At 37.8% G+C, this 23292-nt stretch overlaps 1 long non-coding RNA gene across 1 annotated transcript; it reads left to right on the forward strand.

Annotated features, from left to right (window-relative positions):
• Positions 1-19835: 19835 nt before the first annotated feature.
• LOC306991504 lies at positions 19836-22824 on the forward strand. The gene is made up of 4 exons (XR_013796112.1): positions 19836-20083; positions 20409-20447; positions 21214-21323; positions 22456-22824. It is a non-coding gene; the product is annotated as an uncharacterized lncRNA (long non-coding RNA).
• The last annotated feature ends 468 nt before the right edge of the window (positions 22825-23292 follow it).

The following is a 23292-nucleotide window of genomic DNA, read 5'->3' on the forward strand; positions in this document are numbered from 1 at the left end:
GCACCCCTGAGTATGTGTATTATTTAAATACAAGTTAACTAATACTATAAAGATTCTGTATGATTATTTTAATATGACAGGACAAATGGGAATCTTTAATAAGTGCATTGTTGATGGTAATCCTTTTATTACTAAGACATATGTAAGTTTTGATCTAATACTGCCTAATTGCTGTTAACCCCCTGAGGTCGGCAAACGCGCGGGCGCGTTTTGCTCGTTTTTTTTTACATAGCAGCCAAATAGACCTAAAATACTCCGTCAGTTTTGGTCATACAGCCTTAAGAAATATGAAAAAATAAGCTGTTAAATGTCTACTTTTTTATGTGTCCACTTAGAATCGAAATAAAACATTGTGCTTTTGTAAAATAAAGAAAGTAAACAGGGAGTGCTTTCTGCCTCTCCGTCTCCTTGAACTTTTTTTCTGAAGCACATCTCTAAACTCAAACAAAACTCAGCGAATACTATTCACTCAGACATGAGCTATATATCTGTAATCATTTAAGTATGTAGTTTTAAATTATCTAATTCAAAACTAAAAGAAATATTCTCTGTTTATGTAATCTATATATAAAGAGCGAGAGATCAGCCGTTCTCATTATCGTTCTCTCACCTTATTACTCTGCTAATGTGACACGCCCATCGAGAGCGCGCTAGATAACCTGAAGCAACACATGCAAACCAGTCAACGCCCACAACAGCTGGACAACACACTCGCTGTGAGGAATAATAATATCGTGATAATCCTGGAAATGTTACCTCAAACGTGCTGGAGTAGCCGAACAACGGATCCAGCTGCAGATCATCAGTAAGTGCTTTGTTCTAATCGCGATATGAAATGGTGTCTGTAATCCGCAAAAGACTGTTTAAATTTGAATGGCGTTTCTGTGTTTGAATGAATGAACGGCACATGATGTTGTTTACTCCAGCTAGCGCGTTTCTGTGTTTGAATGAATGAACGGCACATGCTGTTGTAACTCCAGCTCGCGCGTTTCTGTGTTTGAATGAATGAACGGCACAGACGCATGTTGTTGTTTAGCTACTACAGCTCGCGCGTGTCTGTGTGTGAATGAAACTATCTATATTGCCTACTGAGATGAGTGAAAATCGACTGAATACGTTGAAATAAAATGTCTTTGTATAAGCAACATATTAAACTTCAAATTAACATTTATGCCCTAATATATTAGCCTATAAAAGACAATATGTTACAGACGAAATATGAAAGACAACATTTCGTTTTGGATAGATTATAAAGTTTTTACTGCCACATCAAAACCTAATTTCCAAGATGCAAACAAAATCTTAAAAGATCAATATAAGCCTTCTCTTTAAATTATTTTTGTGTTTTATTAGTGACAAATTTGGGGAGAGGATAGCCATAGCCTACATCCAAAACTTTCTGAAAATACAAATGAGAATTAACTGCACAATTACTAGAAATGTTTACCTTGGATATTATACAATTTGCAAGCATACACAGTTTGTGGAAAAATTCACTTTTTTTCAAGATGTTTCCAACTCTGAACCAATTCTGTAGTTATTTATATATATGTATGTATGTATGTGTGTGTGTATATATATATGTGTGTGTGTATGTATATGTGTGTGTGTGTGTGTTGTCTTTGCATTCTATCTTGTGGCTCAGTGACACCTATGAATTGCTCATTAGTATGCAGCATTAGCGGGTCTTTGTCTTCTCAGGTGTGAATGAGGACATTATTCATGACCTTGTTGGATCATTCACGCCCACCTGCATATTGCCTTTCCAAACAAAAAGTGTCTTACAAAATTTAAATCAATCTATTGTTTAATGTGAACGATTAGCCCGGATGATTTTCAGATCATTTTAAAGTAAACACTTTAGCCGACAACATCCATTAGTCAAAAGTATTGTGGGAATATGTGAAGTTGGCCGTTTGTGGTCTTATATCAGACAATTTAAGATTGAGTTTTTTGAATAACCACGCATAAATAATATTCTCTCAAAAAAGCAAACATGTACATACATATTGCTCACATATTATGATAGCCATGTTCGTGCTAAATAGAGTGTAATTATACCTTTGCCATTAATATGTTTATAAGCAACTGAAAAAAATACAAATATCAGGTCATGTCAAAACATCTCAAGGACCCCAAAAACACCTTAGACTCCAGAGGGTTAAAGGTTTTTTTTTTTTTTTTTGTGTGTAGTTTGTTTAATTGTAAGGATTTGGAAGCTGGAAAAGTAATAGGTAATAGTATGCCTGTCTCAATGTAAAAATATGTAAATAAAGAATAAAAATAAAAAAATAAAAAAAATCTCGTCTGATCTCGGAAGCTAAGCAGGGTCGGGCCTGGTTAGTACTTGGATGGAAGACCGCCTGGGAATACCAGGTGCTGTAAGCCTTTTTGGTTTACTTCACTAATGTTTTAACCTTTTAAATAGGCCGTTTTTGGCAGCATTTGGATTTTAATGTGAAATGCACAAGATTAGACATGGCTAAAAACATGGTGTATAAAGAAGATACTGTTTAAAAAGGTTAATGCAGAGTAAAGATATGGTAGATGCCTGGAGGGAGGAAAACCCTTTCAAGAGAGAATTTTCAATTAGGGGGAAACTCAAAAATAAAAGGTGGGGGTACGTGGTGTCTAAATTCTGCCTTATTAAAGGAAGATGCGTACAGAAGGAGAATAGAGAAGTGTATTAAGGATGAAATGGAAAACGACTTATATGAAGAAAATATATGTAAATGGAGGGGTAATTTAAAAAAAAGGAATTAAAAATGTTAGTATTAAATATTCTAAACAAAGGAATCACATGAAAAAATGTAAACTAGACAATATGTATAGGTTATTGGAAGAAGAAGCAGGGAAAATTGAAATTAATCCTGAATATACAAAGGAACATTATTGTCAGAAAAAAGCAGAAATTGAGGTGTGTGAAAAAGAAAAATGTGAAGGTGCAAAAATAAGAAGCAGGACGCAATATGTTTTAGAAGGGGAAAGATGTACAAAATATTTTATGAATTTAGAGAAGAAAAAACAGGGGAGGAAGTTCATTACGGAGTTGGAAAATGGAGAGGGGGGAAAAGTGGTGGACTTTGTAGGAATAATAGAAATGGTAGAAGAGTTTTATAGAAATTGATTTAAGAAAGAGAATATAAAACAAGAAGATATAGACAAGGTATTAGATCATATAAATATAAGTCTTAAGGATGGGGACAGGGAGTTGTGTGAGGGAGACATAACTCTAGAAGAGGTAGAAGAAGCAATCAGACAGACAAAGCAAAATAAAAGCCCAGGAGCGGATGGTTTAACGCATGAATTTTATCAAACTTTTATGGGAATTTTGGCACCGATATTGTTGAGAATGTATACGGAGATGGAGGACAAAAAAGAAGTGCCAAAATCTATGTGTACAGGGATGATAACGATTCTGTATAAAAATAAAGGGAGTCCGCTCAAATTAGAAAATTATAGGCCTCTAAGTCTTTTAAATACAGAGTATAAAATTTTAACAAAGATTTTAGCAAATAGACTTAAGAAAGTAATAGAGACCATAATAGCACCAAATCAGGCCTATAGCATCCCAGGAAGGGATCTAACCGACACAGTCTGCACAATAAGAGATGTTGTGTGCAGGATGGGGGAGGATGGGGAAGGTGGAATAATTTTATGTGTAGATTTAAACAAGGCCTTCGATAGAGTGGAACACGACTATTTGGAACAAACAATGAGGAAATTTGGGTTCGGGAATAGAATGCTGGAATGGATAAATCTGTTATACAGTAAAGCGCAAAGTTGTGTGAAAGTTAATGGAGTTTTGACAGACCCATTTCCACTTGAGAGGTCAGTGAGACAAGGATGTCCGTTGTCTGCATTGCTATATTCAATATCGGTTGAGCCGTTAGCAATAATGATTCGAGCAGACAAAAAGATAAGAGGTATTCAAATTCCAAACAGTTGTGAGAGTGTGATACACCAATATGCGGATGATACGACATTTACGATTAGGGATGTAGAAAGTTTAAAAAAGGTAATGGGGCACATAGAAATATATGGGAAAGCGTCAGGAGCAAAAATAAATATAGAAAAATCTGAAATAATGAGTATAGGAGGGGTAGATTTAAGAGGGTGTGATATACCATTTAAAACTACATTAGGTTGTGTTAATATTTTAGGTGTGCAAATTGGAGAAAATGCTAAGAATGCAAGGGATGCCACATGGACAGGGGTTTTAAATAAAATTAAGCAAGTACTCCAATTTTGGAAATTAAGTGGAGTTATGTTAAGAGAGAAAGTCATGCTAGTGAATTCTTTGCTGCTTACCAAATGTAACTATATTTTAGGTGCAGTTGATTTGCCACAATGGGTAATGAATGAGGTGATTGAGATAACGAACGATTTTATGTGGGGAGGGAAAGGAGTTAAAATAGCAAGGAAAACTTTAATCACGAGCAAAAAAGAAGGAGGATTAGAATTGCTTGATTTAGAAGTTAAAAAGAAGGCCATAAGGGTGAAAATGGTGAAAAAGTATTTATGTGGGAAAGTGGAGTATGGATGGAAGGGATATATGAAGGAGGTGTTGGACAAATGTAGTGGATGTGGGAAAGAAGGGCTGTTTATGGTACTGAAAAAGCCAATGTATGACAAAGCGCCGCTGTTTTATCAGGAAGTGCTTAGTGCATGGGCAGAAGTAATAGGAAATGTAAAGTTTGAATGTGAGAATATAAATCAAGTTTTAAATCAGCCAATATTTAAGCAGGAGTGAGACAAGTAAAAGATCTAGCATATGAGTATGTAAGAGGGTTTTTACCTAATAAAGCCATATATGATTGTGTTTCGGGATGGAATGATGAAATTGAAATGTCAAAAGTGGATGTGTCGAAAAATGTTGAAAAATGTCACACTCGATGTGTGAAAACATTAAAATGAGCCTGCCTAGAGCTTGGGTAAAGAGAATTGAAAATGAAACTGTTAAACCTGGGGAATGGGGATTGCCAGTTTTGTATTTTGATGGAGGTGATGGGGAAAGATTACTGGAAGGAATGTCCACTAATATGATGTACAAATTCATGTTGAAAAAAGAGATAAAAGCACCAGCATCAGAAATTGTGTGGCAGAAGGTGTTCCCTGGTTTAAATGTAAAAGAAATTTGGAAGAATCTTTGTGTAAAGTACAATGGACTAGAGTGTGAAAACTTGGACTTTAAATTAAGGCACAACAGAATCTACACGAAAGTGGTGCTCCACCAGATAAATAGGAACATAAATAGGGATTGTGATGTGTGTAGATCTGCTCCAGAGACATTGGTGCATACGAGTGCAGAGAACTTGAGGTCTTTCATAGAAAATTAAAAGAAGTAATAAAGGGGAACTGGGGGAAAAATGTAGGGCAAGATGAATGGAAAACACTGTTTTTATTTGGAGAATCGGTGGGTAATAAGGATAAGAAAGTGAATCTTTGTAACTATATATTGAGTCATGCAAGATATGCAGTATGGGCAAGGAGGAACTTAGCGTTCTATGAAGGGAAAAGTGTGGAAATATGTACAATGTTCAAACAGGTGCTGAGGACAAATGCTTACCTGATGTGGAAGTATTTGAAGAAGGATATTTTTGAAGAATATTTTTTAAAGGATTGTGACCTGATAAATGTGGATGATGGAAAGAAAATGTACATTAACTTTTGAGCAATTACCAATGTATTTAATGTAACATGCTAATTGTTGTAATGATGTAATTTGGTTGTGAAATGTAAAATTATTTTGATATTTTTGATAATAAAAAAAATAAAATAAAAAAAAAGCACCCCGATCTCGTCTGATCTCGGAAGCTAAGCAAGGTCGGGCCTGGTTAGTACTTGGATGGGAGACCGCCTGGGAATACCAGGTGCTGTAAGCTTTTTTGGTAAAAAAAAAATCTATGATTTTCTTCAAAACGCCTGAAATAGTCTGAGTTTCTTCAAAAGGCCCGTTTTTGGCAGCAGATTTCGCTTATGGCCATACCACTTTGAGGGCGCTACCGAGCAACCAGGAAGTTGTGTGGCAGTAGAGGGTGAGGAAGGCTCACCAAACGCTTGTTTTTTTATTTGTTTTGTGTTTGTTTTAGAAGGTTTTTTTTGTTTTTTTGTTTAAGTTAAAAACGGACGGATCTCAGGTGACGGACAAAGCAATGGAAGGAGAGACACAGTCTGAGTTTCTTCAAAAAGCCTGAAGTAGTCTCTGAATTTCTTCAAAAAGCCTGTTTTTGGCAGCAGATTTCGCTTACAGCCATACCACTTTGAGCACGCCCGAAGTTGGTACGATCCAGAAAGTAATTGGAGTGGCAGAGTGGAACTCTCTCGCTACTTTGTTTGTTTGTTTTGTTATTTTTGTTTTGTTTGGAGTTTGAGGGAAAGATATTTTTTCTTTACCTTGTGTTACGACCGCTAGGGGTCAGCCGCAACAGGAAAAGGAAGAGAGTCACACTACCAGAGAGATAACGAATAATTAGAATTTTATTGACCATAAAGGGTTAACGTCAGGGGCAGACAAGGCCAAAATAACAAACAAAACAATCTTCTTTTTAGAACCTAAATTACCTTTAACAAAAGACAGAAAAATGAAAATACAGTTTTAACTTACCTAACTCCCTTACACAAACAAAGTAAAAGAAATAAACAAATACAAATAAATAGGCGTCAAACCCCCTACTTAATATGGTAACAATTACAAGAAAGCTTACACACATTTAAAAAGTAGGTTGACAAGTTAGAATCGGTATCCAAAGACGTAGTCAATCAGGCAATAGTCAGATATAGAGAAAACCAGAAGTAGGATTACATTCAACAAACACTTACTCAGTTTCAATAAACATTAATAATCTCTCTGGCACGACACTCTTACTCAATTAAATAACGGCGAAACAAACAAAGCTGAAGAGAAACACTAAACGGTACGACCGCGAAACACAAAGGCATAAAGCACAAAGTCAGCGAGGCTCAAAGGCAACCATGCTGTGTCAGAGGCGGTCCTTATATCCAGGTCAGGTGCATAGCTGGTCCAATCACAGTCTTCCACAGATTAACAGAGGTAACGCCCATCTGAAACAAGCTTGTCAACACACAAAGAGAAAGAGAGCAAGACACACCCACACAAGGACGATTGATACATACACACAAAAATATCTCAAAATCTTAACACCCCCACCCATAAAATAAAACATAATGTTTTACTGGTTAACACGGGACAGTGAGTCAGCAAGTACATTTTCGATCCCTTTTTTATGACAGATTTGCATATTGTAGCTTTGACAAATCAGAGACCATCGCATTAACCGATGATTGCCATTAGACATTAGCTGGAGAAACGTAAGAGGATTATGATCAGTGAAAATGGTAACAGGTGACACACTCGAACCAATATACACTTCAAAGTGTTGCAAGGCAAGAATTAATGCAAGGTCCTCTTTTTCTATCGTACTGTAGTTCATTTGATGTTTGAGAAACTTTTTCGAAAAGAAACTGATCGGATGATTCAAATCATCTTCACCGGTCTGCAATAAAACCGCACCGATACCAGTACCACTAGCATCAACTTCTAGCAGAAATGGTTTTTCAAACTGGGGGGCAACAAGTACAGGGGCACTACAGAGCAAAGTTTTCAGCGCTTCAAAAGCGGACTGACATTCAGAAGTCCACATGAATGAGACTGCTTTACGCAGTAATTCCGTAAGAGGACTAGCAGAAGTTCTTACAAAAACAGTGATAATAACCTGTCATTCCGAGAAATCAACGGAGATCTCTTCTATTATTCGGGATGGGAAAATCAAGAACAGCTTGAATCTTTGAGTTCAAAGGACAAATCTGACCACTACCGACCTCCTTACCCAAATATGTGACTGTAGCACAACCGAATTCGCATTTTGCTAGATTCAAGGTAAGATTAGCATTTCTAAGACGTTTGAAGACTTCCTCTAAAATTTTAAGATGCTCTTCCCACGTGCTAGCATAACACACAACATCATCTAAATAAACTTCATAATTAGATATGTTGGATAACACAATAGACATTAACCGCTGAAAGGTGGCTCCAGCATTTCGAAGGCCAAAAGGCATGACCCGGTATTGTAGAAATACTTCAGGGGTGGCGAAGGCAGAAATTTCAGACGCACGCTCTGTGAGCGGCACCTGCCAATAACCTTTTAGCAGGTCAAGTTTAGTCACAAATTTGGCATTACCCACACGATCTACACAATCTTCCATTCGCGGAAGTGGAAAGGAGTCAGCCTTAGTTAACGCATTAACTTTCCTGTAATCTGTACAAAACCTTGAAGTACCGTCGGGGTTGGGGACGAGAAGACATGGTGAACACCATGGACTAGAACTAGGGGCTGCCAAGTTGTGTTTCTTGCTTCATCAGTTCCTTCTTAAGTGGATTTACTCGGTAAGCACTTTGTTTAACGGGCGCATGTGAACCAACATCAATGTCGTGTTTTAACACGTGTGTAGTTGTAGGCGAGTCACTGAACAAAGTCGGATACAAATTTAAGATGTCAGCTTGGGCAGATATGGACAAGTGCGACAATTTTGTTGTAAAGTTTAACAGAGTTTCTGAATTGGGCAACCGAGCGGTTGAGAACGCAGCACTGTTCATCTTCAAACCATCGATTTCTGGTGAATATTCTGAGGGTGATACATTTACTGGAGCGACAGTGACAACAGGGATCTTAGCCTCCGAGTTAGAGCACGTCACATATGCCTTCAGCATATTGACATGACAGACGCTTGACTTTTTCTTATGATTTGGGGTGTCAACAACATAATCAGTGACACTCAGTTTCTCTTTAATATCATAAGGTCCAGTAAACTTAGCCTTAAGTGCCGAACCAGGCACCGGAAGTAAAACGAGAACTTTCTCTCCAATTTGGAATGAGCGCTGTACAGCTTTTTGATTATATTGAGTTTTCATTTGGTCTTGAGCAGAATCAAGAGAGCGTTTTGCCAGCTTCCACACTTTATGAAGTCGCTCACGAAACGAGCTAATGTAATCTAGGACGTTCGTTGTAGGAGACGGACGATCGGATGAAAGGATCTGCTCCTGCAAAATTTTCAAGGGTCCACGCACGGTGTGCCCAAAGATCAATTCAGCAGGACTGAATCCGAGAGAAGCTTGAGTCGTGGTACGAATTGCGAATAACAATTGTGGGACTTCCTCATCCCATTCTTTCTGTTGATCAACGCAGAAAGTTCGGAGCATTGACTTGAGTGTTTGATGGAATCTTTCGATTGCCCCCTGTGACTGAGGGTGATAAGCGCTAGATACCTGATGTTTAATGTTTAATTTCTTTATTACTTTGGCGAACACTTTAGACATAAAATTGGTTCCTTGATCGGACTGAATGCATTTCGGTACTCCAAAAATGGTGCAGAATTTAACGATTGCTTTGACAACTGCATGAGCTTTAAGAGAGCGTAGTGGTATCGCTTCAGGATACCTGGTCGACGTACACAATGTCAACAAGTAGGAATTTCCAGATTTTGTTTTGGGTAGTGGCCCAACACAATCAATCAAAATACGCTCGAACGGTTCGCCAAGCACGGGTATCGGCCTCAACGGGGCTGGAGGAATGACTTGATTGGGTTTACCAGATAACTGACACGCATGACAAGATTTACAAAATTTAGAAACGTCTGATTTCATGGAAGGCCAAAAGAAATGTTTCAACAAATAATCATACGTTTTTCGAACGCAGTCTTCAAAGTAATAAGCCACTGGACACTCTGGCAAAACGCTCGGCTCAACAACAGCTGCAACACAGTGACAGAGTTTGATCGGCACGTTGTGCCTCAATTAACATGGTTCTTCCAAATGGGAAATCAACATTGGGAAGTGCACACATTTTTAACTCAACTGCATCAACTTTTTCCTCTGTCGCACCAGAATTATCAGCACACAAAAAGGTTTTTGACAGATCCACAGAGTCTTTAAATTTCTGAGCTTGAGCTCGAGTCACTACACACGTACTAAATACTTCGGGAAATTCTTTATGCAATGCATCTTCATTGTGCGCATCAGGAACGTCGATCACTTCTGGCAAACAGAAAACTTTGTCACCTGCCAGATCGTTTCCTAGAATAAGAGATACACCTTTCACAGGTAATTCAGCCCGAACTGCTAGTTTAACGTTCTCTGAAATAATCCCAGAGCGTAAATAAACATTGTGCAAAGGAACTTTAACTACAGTGAGATCAATGCCTTGCACTAGCACACTGGAACCGCAGTTTGAATGTTCAGAAAATGGCAACACACTCTCTAAAATAAAGGATTGCGCGGCGCCAGTATCACGGAGCATACAAACGCGTTTCGTTTCCAAGTCTGCTTCATTAAACGACACAACACCATCAAAAATGAACGGCTTAAAAGCAGATTCAGCAGTTGTATAATCCAGAGATACCGGCTCAGGGGAAAAGATAGGTCGCTCAACTAGCGCAACGCTTTTGAAAGTGTTTACTTTCTTGCCAGTTTTACGTTTCAGAACAGGGCAGGCGGAAATGAGATGTCCCACCTCATGACAGTAAAAACATTCACGGTTTTCAGTAGAATCTGCCCTCAAAACGTTCTTAGGTACCACTGTGGTATCCTTAAAACTGCGAACACGATCAGGAAAATTACGTTTTGTGGGTGAAAACACTACTCTGTGCGTAAGTTCATCGGAAAAAACTGCAGCAGCAGAAAGAGAGGAAACTTTCTGTTCATTTAAGTAAACCACGATTTTCTCTGGTAAACAATTCTTAAACTCCTCCAATAGTATTAGTTCTTTAAGCTGCTCAAACGTGACTATTTTGTTTGCGGTGCACCACTTCTCAAATAAACTTGCTTTGTCTCTAGCGAACTCAACATATGTTTGACTAGGGGTTTTCACATGATTACGGAACTTCTGCCGATACGCTTCGGGGACCAATTCATACGCACGCAAAACGGCATTTTTCATTACTTCATAGTCCAAGCTCTGTTCAAGCGATAACGCTGAACAGACTTCTTGGGCTTTACCCACGAGTTTACATTGTAACAACAGCGGCCAAACATTCCGCGGCCATTTCAACGTGCCGGCGATTCGCTCAAACACGGTGAAATAAGTGTCAACCTCGGTCTCTCGAAAAAGTGGGACTAGTGATATTTGACGACTAATATCAAATTCAGGTTGACTTGTGGGTTGCGTCGAGGTGCAGGAATAGGACTCGGAGTGGAAGCAAGCGACGGTACATTCACGTTCATGCCAGGCGCATCAACAGCTGAGGGGTGAACAGGTGATTTAATTTTGAGCTCCAGCTCCAGCTCCTTGAGCTTGATATCTCGCTTGGTTTCAAGCTCAACGGTGCGTACATGCAACAGCTGACTCTCATAACGCTGTTTGCTCAGCTCCACCTCTAACTCTTTCAATCTGATCGCCAGCAAAGGATCTCACGGAGAAGCTAAATTGACAGGATCTATGCTGGCCAGTTCCTCAGGCTTGGGTTGCTCACCCTCACCCGTGGAAACCGGCAACTTAAATGCAACACCCGCCGACTCACTCCGCTCTGGCAAAACTCCACGCTCCATCAAGTGTTTATGAATGACCTCCTTAATCTCCTGTTTAACTGCACCACGAGGAACTGTGATTTGATAAAAATCCGCAATCGTGACCAGATCATCTTTACGACAAATATCTAACTGTTCAGACGTAGGCTGAATCGCAAATTTGTCTAGTGCAAACTTTAAAGACATTCCGAATTCCCTCCCCCTCAAAGTGAAAACCACTAGCCAAACAACAATATACAAAGCAAATTTCATGAGTTTTTATTTCTCTCCTTTTTCTCTAACACGCAGTGACGAAACTCCAATTGGTTTTTGCAATAAAATTATTTTTAAGACGAGCCCCCATTTTCTGTTACGACCGCTAGGGGTCAGCCGCAACAGGAAAAGGAAGAGAGTCACACTACCAGAGAGATAACGAATAATTTGAATTTTATTGACCATAAAGGGTTAACGTCAGGGGCAGACAAGGCCAAAATAACAAACAAAACAATCTTCTTTTTAGAACCTAAATTACCTTTAACAAAAGAAAGAAAAATGAAAATACAGTTTTAACTTACCTAACTCCCTTACACATAAACAAAGTAAAATAAATAAACAAATACAAATAAATAGGCGTCAAACCCCCTACCTCCCTTAATATGGTAACAATTACAAGAAAGCTTACACGCATTTAAAAAGTAGGTTGACAAGTTAGAATCGGTATCCAAAGACATAGTCAATCAGGCAATAGTCAGATATAGAGAAAACCAGAAGTAGGATTACATTCAACAAACACTTACTCAGTTTCAATAAACATTAATAATCTCTCTGGCACGACACTCTTACTCAATTAAATAACGGCGAAACAAACAAAGCTGAAGAGAAACACTAAACGGTACGACCGCGAAACATAAAGGCATAAAGCACAAAGTCAGCGAGGCTCAAAGGCAACCATGCTGTGTCAGAGGCGGTCCTTATATCCAGGTCAGGTGCATAGCTGGTCCAATCACAGTCTTCCACAGATTAACAGTCTTCCACAGATTAACAGAGGTAACGCCCATCTGAAACAAGCTTGTCAACACACAAAGAGAAAGAGAGCTAGACACACCCACACAAGGACGATTGATACATACACACAAAAATATCTCAAAATCCTAACACTTGTCTATTTTGTTTTAAACCACGAACCAGCAGCTCTCTGCTGTCTGGGGAGTGGTTTGCTATTTTGATTTTGAGTTGGAATGAGTGAAACGGACGGATTGACTGGTTATGAAATGGAAATGGAGGTGGAACAAGCAAAGGCAAAAGAAAACGGAAATGGATTAACACAACGAGATGAGATGACGGCAAAAGAACACAAGAAACAGAGAACTTATTCCAAAGAAGCAACAGCAACGATTGACATTAGTAAAGTACAAAATGGGGGAGCGGAGGACATAATAAGAGCAATCAAAGGAATTATAGGAGTGGAGAAAATCCTTGCAGTAAGACCAAAAGCTAATAAGCAATATGAAGTGACATTTGAACCGGAAGAAGATTGTGATGAGCTGCTTAATGGTTTGGAAATTAAAGGACAATCATGTGACGTAAAAAAATTACGGGACAGGGAGTATGTCGTCTCGTTCATGCATCTGCCTGTGTATCTTGAGGATGAAGCCATAATCACAAAGCTGGAAGGATGGGGAGTTACTCCCACAACAGAGATAAGAAGGAGGTTTTACCCAGGAATGGAGATAGAGGATGGAACAAGATTTGTAAAAGTCAAGTTCCCAAAGGAGGTGGCGTCGCTGCCGTACAGTTCTAAGTTAAAGACAGCGGAGGGCTTGCAGTTCTTCAGGATAATACACAGTAGACAGGTCAAGACTTGCCGACTGTGTATAAGTCCGGAGCACATCTTCAAAGACTGTCCTGAGTTCAAATGTTTTAAGTGCGATGAGCAAGGACATTTTGCAAGAGACTGTACGGCAATCGAATGTCCAGAATGTGGAATTCCTCTTAACAAATGTGAATGTTGGACGGGAGGTGATGAGGAGGAAACAGAGGAGCGGCAACAGATGGATAGGCAGGTGTGTGACGAGACAACAGAAACCACGGAGACGGTCGAACAGATGGAAAACATACAGCGGGAGTTAATGGAAAGTGTGGAATATCAGCAGGGGAAACACCAAAGTAATCAGGATGGAGAAGAGGAGAGAAGGGAGGAGGGCACAAGTGAGAGAGAGAAGCAGGAAATAACGGGGGGAAAGGAAATAAGTGATAATGAGGGGAACACAGAGAAGAAGAAACTGGATATGGAACAGCATATTGCAAGGAAAGAAAGATAAAAAAGTGGAATAATAACAAGAAGAACGCCAATGAAGGTAAAACCAAATTATAATGTGGGAAGAAAGAAAAAAGTTACTGAAATAGGTAAAATGAAGTTGGGGATGGTACAAGAACACGAGAAAGACTAAAGATGAAGGTTTTTAATTATTTATTTTTGTACCGTATGGTTTTAAATTTGGTATGTTGGAATGCAAGAGGCCTAATGAATATGAACAAACTAACAAACTAAAAAAAAATTATTTTAATGAATGTTCATGCACCAACAGAGGATAAATGGAAAAAGGAGTTTTTCGAAAACATTAGAGGTATAATAGATAAATGGAAGTCAGTAATAATAGTAGGAGATTTTAACACTATGTTTAACAAAAGAGATATGGCAGAAGGAATGGTTAACGGACGTGGGAAGAAAAGAACTGGTATCTTTAATGGAAAAAAGAAACATGACTGATGTGTGGAGGGAGAGGAATGAAAACAAAAGAGAATTTACTAGAAGGAGCTTGGTTGGTAACTTTTTGAATCAAACGAGAATTGATTTTATTTTAAGTACAAGGGATATAGATTATTTTATAGAAGATATTGTTTACAATGACACTGGTTTTAGTGACCACAAGATGATTAGGTGGAAAATATAGTTTAACAAGGAGGATAAAGGACCAGGGGTGTGGATTTTAAATTCTGAAATTTTAAAAGATGAGAATTACATATTGGGAATATTTAATTTAATGGAACAGGAAAGGAAGGATGGTATGTATGTGGAAGACAAACGAATATGGTGGGAAAATGTCAAATATGAAATAAAGAAGTATTCAATTAAATTCAGTAAAGGTATGAGAAAAGCCAAAAATGCCAAATAACAGGGAGTTAGAGAAAGTTTAAGAAAAGAAGCAAAGGAAAAGGAAATGGACATTCAAAAAATAATAGAGTTAGAAGAGGAGCTTAAGAAAATAGAAGAGGAAAAATGTCAAGGGGCAAGACTAAGGAGTAAAGCTAGATACACAATAGAAGGGGAAAAATTTACTAAATTTTTTTTTGACCTAGAAAGAAGAAAGGGAAGAGCGGATACAATAAAAGAACTAAAAAACAAAGATGAAGAATGAATAATAGGAATAAAGTTACTTTTAAATGAAGTAAAGACATTATATGAAGACTTGTTTAGAGAGGAAGGGGTAGAAGAGGAAAACAAAAATAATTTACTGCAACATATCAAAGCGAGAGTAGAAGAAGCAGATAAAAAAGACTGTGATGAGGAAATAAAGGAAGAAGAGATAATACAAGCGATAGAAAGTTTAAAAATAAAAAAAAGTCCGGGAATAGATGGAATAGTGAATTAATTTTACAAGATTTTCAAGAAGGAAATAAGTAAGATCCTAAAAGGAGTGTAAGATGAAATATTTAAGAAAAAGGAGCTAGATCAAAGAATGAGTATGGGCCTAATGAAGCTGATTTATAAAATAAAAGGTGATCAAAAGAGTTTGAAGAACTATAGGCCGATTACAATGCTGAATGCAGATTTGAAGATTTTAGCTAAGATTTTATCGAATAGATTAAAGAATGTTTTACCAAAAATAATTGAGACAAACCAAGCATATGGGGTGACAGGGAGGGATATTGCTGATACAACAAGTGGTATACGAGATATAATGAGCATTTTAAAGGAAAATAATAGGAAAGGATATATAATTAGCTTAGACTTCGAGAAGGCTTTCGATAGAGTGGAACATGGTTTTTTATTTGCGATTTTAGAACATTTTGGTTTTGGGGAGAATTTTACAGAGTGGTTAAAGATTTTATATAGAAACATAATGACAAGAGTGAAATGTAATGGCTTTTTAACCAAACCTTTTTAATGTCACGAGATCCATAAGGCAAGGAGGTCCATTATAAGCACAGCTATATACGCTGATAGCAGAGCCACTAGGGATGTTAATTAAAAAAGATGAAGAAAATAAGGGATAAAAATTGAGGAGGGTCTAGAAGAAACGAAAGTATTCCAATATGCAGATGACACCACACTAACTGTGAATGAGGGGAAAACTGTCTATATGAGATTTGGAGAAGTGTCTGATTTAAAAGAGGTTTTGGGTTTTAAAGAGGTACAAGAAATGAGGATTCTGGGAGTAACGCTAGGTAAAGATGAGAAGAGTACAACGGATAGAATGTGGGAGGAGCTTATAGGTGCAATGAAAAACAGATTGAATTTTTGGCAAGAATTTTGAATTTGAAAGGGAAAATTTTAATTGTAAATGTTTTAATGTTAACCAAGATGTGGTACATTTTATCAGTGGTTCCAATGTCAAAATGGGTGGAAAAAAGAGTAAAAGAATATATTATTAATTTTATATGGGAGAAGAAAAAAAAAAGAATAGCATACAACACACTCATTGGAAGGCCAGAAGAGGGGGGGTTGGGACTTGTTGATATAGAACTAAAAAAGAATAGTATGAGAGTGAAAGTGGTTAAAAAGTATTTGGATATGGAGGAAAAAGGAGATTGGAAAATTACAGGTTTTAGTTGCTTGGGGGGGTTTTCTCAAGGAGACTGGGTTTAAGCCAATGGGGAGGGAAACGCTTCTTAATCAGCCCATTTTCTTAAACAACAACATTGTTTTTAATGGACAAGTTTTGTTTTTTAAGAAATGGTGGGAAGTAGGGATAAGACAAATCAAAGATGTGTTGTATGAATTTAAAGATGGATTTTTGCCTTTACAAGTGATTATAGATGCTATGGAAGAAGAAAGAGAAGAATATAGTGTGGTTAGTCTGAAAAAACAATATGAAAAAGTTAAAAGTGCAGTACCAAAAGAGTGGGTAAAAGAAATTCAAAAAAGAGAAGAAGCAGAAATGAAAGTAGATGTGTATATGAAAATGGATGACAAAATGGTGGATTTGGGATTGTGTAATGTAAGGATGTTTTATCAATGTTTTAAAAAATATATTTTTAAAAAGCACAATGCAAATCAAATGTGGTTGAGACATTTTAATCGAATCGAAGAGAAGGATATTTGGAAGAATACAAGAAGTGGGATTTTAAGTACAGATTTGGAGTGTCTAGACTATTTTATTAGACAGAATGTGATTTTTTTCAGAAATGAGGCTTTGTATAATGGGGAAGGAAAGTGATGCAATTTGGAAAATATACAAAAAACTGGATGAAGGTATTCTACACTTGTTTCTATTCTGTGAAAAATTGGAAACATTTTTTCAAGCGCTAAAGAAAATGATTAAGAGTTTAAGAGACGGAAAAGAAGAGAGTGACTGGAATCAAACTTTAATTTTGGGAGTGAAGGAAACATGTAAGAATAAAAAAGAGATAGACCTGTTATTGGTTTTAGCGAAAAGTGCTATATGGAAAAGGAGAAGTATAGGAAAGAGTAAAGGGTGTGTATTGGATCTATGGAGATTAAGTATAAGGTTGAAGAATACATTTTAACACTGTGGAATTATTTTAAAATGGAAAAGAAAGAGATGATGTTTTACAAAATATTTACAAAAGAAGTGGAGAAAGTGTTACAAGGGAATAGGGTAGAAATGCCAGGAAAAAGATGAAATTAGGATATATGTCAACTGTTGTTTGTTGTCTTTGTTTTGTTTTTTTGTTTTTTTTTGGAAAATCAGGGTTTTTTTAAATTACATTTTAAAATATTGTAAGAATGATTAATGAAGACGTAAATGTAAAATGAAATTAATTTCAATAAAAAAAAAAAAAAAAAAAAAAAAAAAAAGCACGCCCGATCTCGTCTGATCTTGGAAGCTAAGCAAGGTCGGGCCTGGTTAGTACTTGGATGGGAGACCGCCTGGGAATTCCAGGTGCTGTAAGCCAAAAGGTAAAAAAAAAAAGAGTTATGATTTTCTTGAAATAGTCTCTGAGTTTCTTCAAAAAGCCAGGTCTTGGCAGCAGTCTTCTTCAGAAAGCCTGAAAAAGTCTCTGAGTTTCTTCAAAAGGCCCGTTTTTGGAAGCAGATTTCGCTTACGGCTATAGCACTTTGAGAACGCCCGATCTCGTCTGATCTCGGAAGCTAAGCAGGGTCGGGCCTGGTTAGTACTTGGATGGGAGACCGCCTGGGAATACCAGGTGCTGTAAGCTTTTTTGGTAAAAAAAAAAAAAAAAAAGAAAGTTTCTTCAAAAGGCCCGTTTTTGGCAGCAGATTTCGCTTACGGCCATACCACTCTGTGAACGCCCCTAGTGGAAGCAGGAAGTGGTTGAGCAAGTGGAAAGAACAGGTGGAGAGTGTTTGTTTGGAAGAGCTGAGATTTGAGTTTTGTTGTAAAACATCCTTTTAACAAATAAGGAGTGTTTATTTGTGGAGTTATTTACTCCCCAAGCGGCGTTTGCTGTTTGGGGATAAATACTTCTGACGCCGAGAAGGTGAGAATGCAAGCCGACAACATGGAAAAGGGAGGAGGATTTGACAAACGGAATGTGAGAGACAATGGCGGTGAAGATGAACAAAGAAGAAGGAGTTATGAGAAGCGGCTAACAGTGCTGGTGGAGGGAGAGGACAGAATCACCATGATGGAACTGCTGAAGAAAGTAAGAGAGGAATGTGGAGTGGTGATCGGATGCAGATACAAAACTCCGAGGGAATATGAACTAACAATGGAGGAGGAGAAAGGAAAGGATAAAATATTGGATGGATTAAAGATAAAAATGAGTAGAATTATGGCAAAAGAAATAAACAGCACTGAGTTGGTAATTTCATTCCTGGTTCTGCCTACGTACATCCAGGATGAGGAAATAATGAGAAAGCTGACAGAATGGGGAGTGACGGCAGTCTCAAGAATAAAGCGGAGAATGTGGCCAGGGACTGATATTGCTGATGGAACAAGATTTTTAAAAGTCAGGTTCACTGATATGGTCAAATCATTGCCATATTCGACAACGTTTGAGACGATGGGAGGAACGGAGCACTTCCGAGTCATACACGATAGACAGGTGAAGGTGTGCCGCTTGTGCATTCAACCGGGGCATATAGTGAGAGACTGCCCAAGCTTCATGTGCTTCAAGTGTAACAAGCAAGGACACTATGCACGAGAGTGTAAGGAGGGGAATTGCAAAGAGTGTGAGATGAGGCATGGACTATGTGTGTGTGAAACGCCGGAGGAGATGAGAGAAGAGGACAGCGAAGGAAAGTCATCGGACCTCTACGAGGTGGATGAGGAGGAGGAGAGTGAGGACGAGGAAGGTGCAGCGGCTGGAGAAGAGTTGAGTATGGACAGCTGGAGTGAAAAAGGAGTAGCAGAACGGAGAGCTGCTGAGAGAGAGACCGAGAGGAGGCGGTCCCGGGACTACGGCAGAGACAGAGAGGAGAAAAAAAAGAACGGAGGGAAAACGGAACCAGATGAAGAGATAAGTCGATAAGCCGGTAAAGCAAAAATATTGAAGGAACGGGAGAATGAAGAAGGAGATGGAGAGACATCGAAAGGTGACGGTGAAAGTCAAGGTACAAAACTCCAGGAGGAGAAAAGTATGAAGGAGAAGGACGAAGGAGGGGGAGGAGAGAAGGAGGTGCCAGAGAGCCCAGTGTCAAATGAGGGGGAGGAAATGGACACAAGTGAGGGTAAGAGTATACAGAAGAAAAGAAAGAAGAAAGGGATGGAGGAGCAGACTGCAAAAAAGTAAGAGATTGGATTTATTAAAATGAGTTTGAGTTTCCTTAAAACTGTAATTTATGTTATGTGTGGCATTATGAACATTGCCTGCTTGAACAGTAATGGACTAAGAGAAGTAAACAAGTTTGAGAAGGTGAAGAGACTGCTTAAAGCAGACGTAATTGTCTACAAGAGACGGTCGGAAGATATAATGGACAATATAAAAAAGTTGTGGGAAGATTATTTTTTTGTTAACCATGGAAATCAAAAAGCTTGTGGTGTGGCGATTTTGATAAAGAGAGATAGAGTGCATAATGTAAAGCAAATATATAAAGATGGTAAAGGGAGATTGTTAGTAATAGAATTTATGTTTCGCAATGAGCAATTTAGGTTGATAAATACACTGTAAAATATTTCCAGGATTTCACAACATATAACTGTAATATTTCACAATAAATTGCAGTATTACCAATTCACAGGCTTTAACTGTGATATTTCACAATATAATACTGTATTTAGACTTTTATTGTGAAAATAATGCAAGGCGGGACTATTACAATAAACTACTGTGAATTCCGTCTTTTTCGCGCTGCAACTGCGTCATCTGAGCTCTCATCTCCTCCGTGCTCTCACTCGATGGATTCAGCGGCCGGTAAGTGTTTAAAATATCAAACTTTGCCATTTTGGTGGCTGTTTTTTATATGATAGTGCATGTTATTTAAAAGTATGAACCAAATTAGCGTTTGTTGTAGGTGCTGTTGTCATGTTTTTGTAACTTAGCCGAAGCAGACTCGCGTCTAGGTTTGAGCGCGCAAATTTGAATGAACAGACGTTAGTTGTAGTGTTAACGTTAATTGTACCGTATTAAGTTAGTAAGGTTAACTGTGAGACACGTTAGCTAAAGTTACATCGTCGAAATTTTTACTTTTGCTTAATGCTTTTCTTAGTTTCTCTAACAGCGTTCTCTTTTCCCACAGCATTTTTCTATGGTGACCACCGGGAAATAAAGTTATAAGGTAAGCTGTGGCCTTATATGTGGGTATGACAGTTATTATCAACTATAGTGTTGTGAATGTGGGCAAATAAATGCTCAAATACAGTTCAAATTTCATAAATTCATCTCAAATTAGTAACGTTAGCTGAACTTCATCATTTTCTCCCCTGCTTTGTGTGTGAAACGGAGCAGCCATTTGTCTGTCTCGTCAACAGAAAAATGAAGTGTGTTGCAAAACAACTGGATGATTTTATTGTGAAAAAGATATAGTAAATTAAATGTTTATCACTGAATTAGTGGAGCTTCGCTAGTTGTGCTATTCTATGCTACATTAAAAACAGGTCGACATCTGGAGATATTAGGAGCCATTTTGTCTGAACGGGTAATAACGTTAACTAATTCTAGGAGGAAGAGTACGTTCAGTTACAAGCAGAAACAGACACAGGGAGATGGACAGGCCAACATACTCTTACTCCATCCTCTGCAAACAGTACGTGCACGTTGTTGTGTGCATAATGCTTGACCTGGGTAAATCACACACCTCTACTTTGTTGCCAGACTATTTTTGACTGTGTGTTTGTGATGGAAAAATGTTTTTCAGTTGCTGTTATTTAAATGTTTGCTGTTTAACTGAATCACAGTAATGTCACCTTGTTAAAACTGAGCTAACTTTAGTTTAGCTTTGTACTGTAAATGCAGTGACCCACTAAAGGTGGTGACTGGGACTGACACCTTTTTCATCCCACTTGAATAAAACTAACAGCTTTCTTCTGTCTTTTTGTTTATAGGTGCTTCTTGGGCATCAACCCAGAGATGGCAGAGGCAGAGAGGACACATAAACCAGCAAGTCTGCACACTGATCAGGGAGCTCTTGACTTTGAACGGATGTCAATCTAATGTAAGCAATCTAAACTTCAGAGCGGACTAACGCAACACTGTCTCTGTGTTAAGCTAGATGTAGTTATGCAGTAAGATGTTTATTGAAGCTATTAAAGGGTTAGTTCACCCACAAATTAAATTTCTGTCATTAATAACACTCCCTCATGATGTTCCAAACACATAAGAATTTTGTTCAACACAAATTAAGATCATTTTAAGAAATCCAAGAGCTTTCTGATCCCGCCTATATACTGCAATGTTATAACAGAAAGTTAGTAAAAACATTGTTAAAATAGTCAACTATAATAGTCCACTAGTCCAATATAATAAAAAAGTGACCACAGTGGCTCAACCTTAAGTTTATCAAGCAACGAGAATGCTTTGTGCGCAAAAAAAAGAAAAAACTTTATTCGACTATTCATTTTCTTCTGTGTGGGCCTCTGAGTGAGTTCATGTAGTGTAACAGCGCAGCACTTCTGGGTTGTACGTCATCAGGTAGGCTCACTATTGGCCAGCATCACATGCATCACACACATGACCAGTGTCGGCCAATAGTGAGCCTACCTGATGACGTACACCCCAGAAGCGCTGCGCTGTTACACTACATGAACTCACTCAGAGGCCCACACAGAAGAAAATGAATAAAGTCGTTATTTTTGTTGTTTTTGCGCACAAACGTGTTCTCGTTGCTTGATAAGCTTAAGGTTGAGCCACTGTGGTCACTTCGACTATTTTAACGATGTTTTTACCAACTTTACTAACTAACTTTCAATTACACATAAGCCTCTGGAGGAGTGAGACAGCTCTGAGATTGAATCAAAAATATCTTCATTTGTGTTCCGAAGATGAACGAAAGTCTTACGGGGTTGAACAACATGAGGGAGAGTAATTACTGACAGAATCTTAATTTTTGGATGAACTAACCATTTAACCACAATCATGTTACTTTCAGTCCTGTTACTCATGAAAAATAACAGGAGTGAGTAGAGTCCTTGAGTAGAGTTTGTTGATTTAATATTAATTGATATAGTACTATTCACATGATTTATGAGTTACAGTTTTACAATTGAAATGACTTAAATTGTAGACATTTTAGGATTAGTTTTACAATATGAGTAACTTAAACTTTTTGTCTTTCTTATCTTTTGTAGATACTGGACAGAACCCATACTATGCAGATGCCAGCTGCAAGGGAAGGAGCGAGACGCATGCAACACTCTTTTCCCACCTTTGTCTTTTTCTTCCCTAATTCTCTTTTCACCTCCTACGTTGTGAAGTACCATATCACATAGTAGACACATGCACACACATATTGACACACATTCCTGTTACCCAGTGTTCATTCCTGTTATTAAATTGTATTTTTCAAGTACCATTATCACATATTAAACATATGCATGCACGCACGCACGCACACACATTAATGTTACCCAGTGTTCATTCCTGTTACCCAGTGTTTATTCCTGTTATTAAATTGTATTTTTCTTCTACAAAATAAAAGTTAAACCACTGTTTTTATCAGTTTTGTTGTTTGGTCCATAATTTTTATAGAATATAGACATTCACAGGTAAATACAGTAATTATACAGCAGCCTACTGCTAAATTACAGTAATAAGAGACACTAACTGTAATTTCACAGTTAAATACAGTAATTCTACAGCTGTTTACTGCTAAATCACAGTAATGAGTCAGCATAATTACTGTGAAGTCACAGTATGCAGCGGCCATTTCACAATTATTTACTGTAAAAATATTACAATATTTTACTGTGAAAGTCATGCAACTGGTAACCTGCAATTTATTGTAAATTTACAGTCAAATAATTAACAGTGTATTTATAATGTAGAAACTGAAAGAAAAGAAGTTTTCAAAGAAATTAAGCCATTATGTAAAGGAAAATGTATAGTGGTTGGAGATTTCAATGTGTGGTGCACAAGATTAGATGCATCAAGCAGTGCAAACTTTAAATCAGATGTGTCTAGGAAAT

The sequence above is a fragment of the Phoxinus phoxinus genome (genome assembly GCF_949152265.1).
Source record: "Phoxinus phoxinus genome assembly, chromosome: 23".
Lineage (NCBI taxonomy): Eukaryota > Metazoa > Chordata > Actinopteri > Cypriniformes > Leuciscidae > Phoxinus > Phoxinus phoxinus.